The sequence below is a fragment of the Crinia signifera genome, chromosome 9 (genome assembly GCF_055691185.1).
Source record: "Crinia signifera chromosome 9, ASM5569118v1, whole genome shotgun sequence".
NCBI lineage: Eukaryota > Metazoa > Chordata > Amphibia > Anura > Myobatrachidae > Crinia > Crinia signifera.
Window position 1 is genome coordinate 34,509,494 of NC_139225.1, and position 7,568 is coordinate 34,517,061.

A 7,568-nucleotide genomic window follows, 5' to 3' on the forward strand; every position below is an offset into this window, starting at 1 on the left:
AATCCTGAGACGCCGTAAGACCCAGGTAAAAGCGGAAGCGCACTACAGGATATGACGCGTGCGTGTCACGCCGCGACCTCCGGGTATGGAGACGGACAGCCGGGAATCGGGAGCTGGGCATCGCAGGTGATCACAGGTGAGGTAAGGTGTAGTTTAATTTTGGCGGGCATCCCATCCCCTACATATACGCAGGTCAGCTTAGTATGCTGCATGCCCTTGATGAAGGAGGTAGCACTCCGAAACAGCTGTCAGGCGGATCTAGCTCATGGATAGGGATATGCTGCTTGGACTTCCATTTACAGCTCCCTCTGAAAAATTCTGATGAGTATCCATGAATTACTTTTTTGAATATGCTAAACCTGTGACCAATTGATGTCTTCTTCTCACTAAAGAAATTTTTTTGATATTTACAAAACGGTGGTGTGCTGGTTCGTTTGTCCTGGCTTGGATAAAGTTTGTGGCTATATATATATATATATATATATATATATATATATATATATATATATATATATCTATATACACACACACATAAAATGTATTAAAAATATTTATTGAATGTATTGATGTTCTATATAATACATTTTTGATTAGTTTATTGATTACTATGAATGACTGAGCCCTGCACCGACTAGCATTGTAACACAGCGAGCACAATATGTTATTCCATATTGAATATTGCACATTCCTAGAGAGGAGAAACATGGCAGCTTCTATTGATTGGGCTGGGACAACACGATTTATTTATTTATTACATGTAAGAAATGGATCATACAAATAGGAAAAGCCCAGATAAAAGAAAACGCACATTGGATGGTTTATGGGGGGATGTTTCATATTTTACCATAATTATGTAGGAGTATAATAATGGGTGGAGGGAAAGAGAGGGAGAAACGGAAGTGCCGGAGAATGGGTTAATCCATGCAGTAATAGTAATAAGGGGGAGGGGGGGGGGGGGGGCTGGAACCCAGACTGAGGGTCAGTCCCGGGCCCTGTGATTCCTAGTGGGGGCCCTGACTATAGCAGGGTTGCCGACCCTCCCGGAATTCCCGGGAGTCTCCCGAAAATCGGGTCCCCCACCCGGCCCCCCGGAAGGGTGGGCAACCCTGAGCCCCCCGAATCGCGGTATGTAAATGCCGCAATCCGGGGGTCTCAGAGGAGGGGGCGGAGCTAAAATGGCACAATTATGTCATTTTAGCCCCGCCCCCTCCATGGAGATAAGTTATTTCGGTACTTGTGTAGTTTCACGGCGCCAGCATGGCTCCGTGCTACTTCCGGGTTCTACGCTCGCCACAAACTATGTTAAAAGAAGTAACTTAACTCCATGCCAACATGGATAGTTCATACCTCCACTATCCATGTTGGCATGGAGTTGATTTTAAATAGCGTGGCGAGCGTAGCGAGCCACCGAGCCCGCAGCGTGGGCGAGCGAGTACCGTTATTTCTCCTATTTCCCGTAATGGGGGCGGGGCTTAATGACGTCACAGTCAAGCCCCCCCCCCCTCGGGTATGGTAAGTCTCCTCTCCGGGCTTCTCCCGGAGAGGAGCATTTAAAAGTCAGCAACCCTGGACTACAGCTGTGCACCAGCTAGGTAATTTGGAAAACATGGACCGTTGGTAGATCTCGAGGACTGATTTGGCCAGCTCTGACCTAGACTGACTTTTATTACCGAAAGTGAGAGAGATCATTCAATGGTAGTGTTACCTGGTCTGAATCAGGCCCAAAGTACCATCCAATCATGTGCTAGCTGCCAGGTTTCAAAAATGACAGGAGCAGGTTGGTTTGTAGTTTATCTCTGTCTAATTTATCTCTCTACAAGGCATATGGGGCCTACACCAAATCTGGCCATTTTCTGATGCCCCTACATCGCTATGTCTGTAGGGGCCATAGTGATGTGTGGCCCGCATGTTTCTTGCCCGGCAATTCATATCCAGCATGCTGGATAAATCTATAATTGCCGGGTGTCAGGGCCAGTGTTCTCACCGGAGGTCGCTCAGCACACAGCGCTGTGCAGCGCAGTGTGCCGAGCATTCTAGTATCGCTCAGAATGCTCATCTACATAGATTGGCCCTTATTAGGTTCATTCGCAGCGGCCGTTCGTTCACACGGGGACCGATGTTTTGGGTATGTGCATGCACAGCAGCATTTCTGTGCACGTGTATATGCTGGGTGCCTGCGAACTTGGCTAAAGTCTGTTCCCCGGGTGCACGTTCCCAGCCGTGCGAATGTGGGGATTGAGAAGGGCATGGGGTGCAGGGCTGGACCATTAGCATATGTGAATGCCCGGCATTCCCATGAAAACACTGGGCATACACATGCTACGTGCATGAGGCGGACAGCTGACATAACCAGGTGTCAGTTGCCCACCCAAATCCCTGGAATTCTACACGCATGTTTAATGGTGCTCTGGACCACCCTTACATATTGTGTGCCTTCACCATCATTCGATGGTCGGCGGCCATCGAAAGATGGGGGAGGTTCCCTCTGGCATGCAAATGGATGTTCATGTTAAACATCCATTCGCAAGCCTTGCGAATGAATCCCGCTTGCGAATGGGTGGCGCCGGCTAACCATTTGCAAGGCGGGGTTAGGGTGACTTGCAAGGATGCAAATTCACATCCGAGCTAGTCAACCAGAATAAGGGCCATTGTTACATGTGTATGCCCCATTAGTAGATAGACCCCTTAAAGGCCACAATCAGAACTTTGGCCCTTATTCAGATCTGTGCGGCCGGAGCCGCACACGGTGCTCCGGCCGCACAAACCAATCCCCGCCCACGATACGGATCGCCACGGCCGTCCGTACACGGACGGCTGGCGATCCGCAAGAAAATGGTGGGGCGTACGCCTCCACCATGGTGGGAGCTGCCCCCTGCATTCGATGGTCGGCGACCATCGAAGGCAGGGCCGCACGCCCCACCAGGTCCCGCAAGCTGAGACCACACGGACAATCGTCCGTGTGATAGCTTGTATGGGGGCTGAGAGCTGACATCCGGCGACGTCAGCTTCCCGCCCCCATCACTGGCGTCATACCCTCATTAGCATGCATACGCCCCGCGTTTGCATGGGAACGCCCATGAAACGCGGGGCGTATGCATAGGGAAATGAGGGTATGAAGCCCCTCACGCCCCTATACGCCCCCTTTGCGGCGGACGAACTACGTCTGCGGCGAATTGGGCTGCACATGCGCAGATTGACCTCTGCGCATGTGCAGACTGAAAACATCGGCGGTACGGCCGCACGCGGGCCGTACCGCACGATTCAGAATAAGGGCCATTGTATTTGCCCTCATAGAAAATCTGAGAATGTAATGCCTGAAATCCGTTTAATTAATCCCTTTATAAAAAAGGTGACAATGCCAAATCTGTCTGATCCCAAAAGAAAAATCTGACTTTAATGACCAGTTTCTTGGGTTCTTATGACTATAAATCTACTAGGCTCAGGACCTTATTAACATTTCGAATCAACGAAGCATTATATCTCCAAATAGTTGTATCTTCTATTAGAGATGTCTTGGGTAAATTGTTCTGGCGAGGGTCTCTGCAATGGTAAAGAAGGGCTGTCTCCGCAGAGACTTTTTTATGGCCCCCAATTAATTTTGGAACTTTGTGTACACATGTTTGATAGACCTTCCTAGGATCCATAATAATTTTAGGACTGACATAGCCCAGTTTTTCAGGCTCACGAAGAACGTGCTCCAGTATATCGATTCCTGGCAAGCTCTTCCAAGATGAAACATTGGGGAAGTTTCCGTTAATGGTGACAGTTCGAGGTAAAATGAAATTTTGAATGATAAAAACCCCAACTCCTGGGTGCTGTTGCTGGAGACTTTCCATTAGGCTGTCCCATGTCTGGTGTTTGATTGGCAGAATGATTTCATCAATATCATTAAGCATCACAAACTTACTCCTGTACATGTTCCGATAGATGCAGTCATTGAGTGTTGTCATTTGACCGTAATACCCAATATCCTTGGCTTCAAAGCGATAGTGCCATCTTTTTTATATGTTCAAGTAACGTTGGATTGGCCATGGTACCAGTTCTATGATACCTTCTGCTACATAGTATTGCACAACTTTTTCCACATGGGTGCTGCAGTTATTAAGGTAGATCATGACCCGTTGGGCACCCAGTATCCGGTACATCTCCACCGCCTGTATGAACTGTAAGACGTTACTGTAATTCCCATACATGGTGGAAATGCAGACCGTGAAGTTGGCGGAGAACGGTTTAATTTCCTGATTTTGTATTTGGAACAGGGGTAACTGCATCATGTTCCCCGTAGAAGACGTATGGACAGATAGGTACTTGGCATAGCAACCTGGTGGCTCCATGCAGACAAGGTTCGTAGTACCATAGGGAAAGCCGAACCGATCACTAAGTATGTCTATATGAGCCTGGGATACCTCCACTGATTTAGATAATGTACAACAAAACCAGCAGTACAGCTCCTTCACCTCTGTATGGTGAATAATGCTGATGATACGGACTGCAAGGTTATTGTGTATTGGGTGTTCGAAATATGGAGCTATGATAAATGTCCGGTTGTCTTCTAGTGGTGTAATAGAATCTGTGGTTAGTCTACGATGACAGCAGGTACATGGAGTTCTCTGGCGATCCAACATAAGGTTCAAAGGGCCCGCGAAGAATCTCAGGAGAATGGAAGCAGTCAGTAAGACAGATATATATTTCAGGTTCTTCTTTGATATCGTGGCCATTGTATCTGGATGCTAAGGATGAAAAAAACCAAGAGAACTCATGAGAAGGTCACGTGATAAATACATAGAACATACAGAGATTCCACATATGTGTTATTCTCAGCCAGTGAGTGGCGCCACATACTAATGTAACTAGTAGATATATAGGAGCTCCGGAGGGCCAGTGGTGTGCTCTCCATCAATGGTTGCCATCAATGGCGAGTTGGATCCTCTAATTTTATTCCCTTGTAGGAACTCCTGACAGGATTGTGACACAGCAGCACATAATAAAACACAGGGTCTTCTTATCTGTGCTGGTGTGCTCTCATCCATAGCATGCTGCTGCTATTGACTTAGGCTATGAGTTTTTGTTTTTTCTTTAATTAGAGTATCCGGTATTGGCGTATCTAGAATAGTTGCAGCCTGTGTTGTGAACATAAGCCCTGAGTCTAAGGGGCCCCACACTGCACACCCTTGACGAATTTTTTCAATACTCATCTTCCCTGCAGTTTCCTGATGGCAGCAGCATTTCTGCACAAATCTCTGTGTAAATGGTGCAGTAGCGATTTTGTCAGAATTTTGTAAATGCTCAGCAAGGAAATCTGCAGAAAATTGTTCCCTGCACTGCTTTATTTCCTCAGAGATTTGCGCAAGCACAATACACTCTGTAAGAGCTAAGACTGTATTGTGCTTCCAAGTGCTGACTACAGAGGAGGGTCCCATAAGGAGGAGGTTGCACATGAGCCTTTGGTTATACGCCCCTGGTATCTGGTGTCCATAATGATTTGGCTAAGGCAATGGTATGGAATGATGGGCCTGATTCTATTCTGATTGGTCACCATCTTAATGAGGTTGGCCCTGCCAACATAAGAAAGTCTTAGGTGTTCCCTAGATGTAGCATTCACCGCCTCTGAGATGTTGGCCCTGGACAGGTCGGAGGGATGCTTTGGAAGGCGTATTCCCAAATAGTCTATCATACCCGATTCCCATTAAACCGGCATATGTCTGCCCCCATAGGTCCTGATTCTGTGGGTGCTCAAGGGCCTGAGCACCCATGGAAATTGATGAGCACCCACGGGTCCGAGCCCTGCTGCTGGGCCGCCATATTAACTTGGTAATTTGCGGCTGCAGCACTCGCATCGCCGGACCCGCCACCTGGCAAATAGTATGCCAGGATGGCGGCAAGAGTGTATTCCATCCGCGGAGTAATATGCGGACTGGGGCCAGACAGCATGTGCATGCTCTGGGTGTGCTGTGCGGCTGAGTAGGGCATGCTGTGCAACTGAGTAGCATTTATGTACCTGCACTGTGGGGGCATTTATGTATTTGGCACTGTGGGGGGCATTTATGTAATTGGCATTGTGGGGCATTTACTGTATGTACTTGGCACTGTGGGGGCATTTACAGACTTGGAGGTAAGAGGGCCCTGCTGCAAGCTTACAATCTATAGGGTTATAGGAGGGAAACACAAGGACAGGCACCAGTAATAGCATAGCAGTCCCACCAAGTTACAAGTCCAGAAGGGAAGCTATATAATACATAAGTGCGTCAGAGGGTTATGCGTGTAGAACTTAAATATGATAGGCTTGTCTGAGGAGGTGAGTTTTCAGGGAACGCTTGAAAGTCTGGAGGCTAGCGGAGAGTCTTATTGTGCGTGGAAGGGCATTCCATAGGATGGGAGCAGCCCAATGAAAGTCCTGTAATAGTGAATGGGAGCTAGTGATCCGTGCAGAAGAGAGACGCAAATCTTGTGCAGAGCAGAGTGGCCGAGATGGGAGATATTTTGGGATAAGTAGAGAGATATATGCTGGTGCAGTTGTGACTATTCGAGTGCAATGTTATTAATGCAGACAATGAGAGAGAGTAGCAAGGTTATAACAGTAATGGCCGCGTGCTTGTAGCCAACTAAGATGCTAATGGGTTGCTAGTTCACGAACCGCTGTCCGTGAGACCCTCAATGCAAATAAAACTCAGTAGATATAGCAGTAACAGAACGGATGTAATTGAGTGATGTCACTCTCTGAATAAGGTAGACCTATACACTAGTTAAAGAAAGGAGTAACCTCCAGAACCGTCCACTATATCTGAAAGCTAACCAGTTGAAACAAATGCTCAGTACACCTATATCATACCTCCCAACTTCTGTAGCTGGGAGGTCGGGACTTTTCTCCTGAAAAGGGGGCGCGGCCTCGCAGGATGATGCGTCCTCTGGCCACGCCCCCATTTTCAACGCTCGTCGCGCACAGTGTCTATTCTTGGCAGGCTGGGGGGCTCCCACCTTTGTTACCGCGGGACAATGGCGGGACAATTAATGGGTTGTAGGTCGAATATCGGGATGTTCCCGCGGTAATTGGGACGTTCCTGCGGTAAGCGGGACAGTTGGGAGGTATGCTATATGGCGCACCATGCACCCCTCTACATAGCAGTATAATATAGACAATTTAGCAGTGTGTTCATATAACTTTGGTGCACTAATAGGATCCGCCACAAGGTGTCAGCAGTGTACCACTGCAGCATGTAATAATGGTGTGTCTCAACCACCATCACACTACTGGCACACTGGGAAATGTTAGGACAGCAACATAAACCAAAACAAACTAATACATCTAATAAAAATAATAAGAAAAAAAGAGAGAAAGAAACAATAAAATTAATTATGCCGGGGAGACATCAGGGCCGGATTAACAATGGGCCTGATGGAGCTACAGCTCCAGGCCCACTCCCCAAATAGGCCCATTTTGTAGCTGAGGGCCAGGGCTTTCCAACGAGCCCGGCCCCGCGTCGCAAGCCCCTCGGGAACAAGAGATACCACCAGGCAAAGCTGGAACGTTTTCCCCATAGGATAACATGGGCCCCGCTAATTCAGACCTC

The 7,568-nt window shown here is 47.9% G+C and overlaps 1 pseudogene; it reads right to left on the reverse strand.

The window, feature by feature from the left end:
• Positions 1-3,422: 3,422 nt before the first annotated feature.
• LOC146036835 (beta-1,4-galactosyltransferase galt-1-like) lies at positions 3,423-4,718 on the reverse strand (annotated as a pseudogene).
• Positions 4,719-7,568: the final 2,850 nt, after the last annotated feature.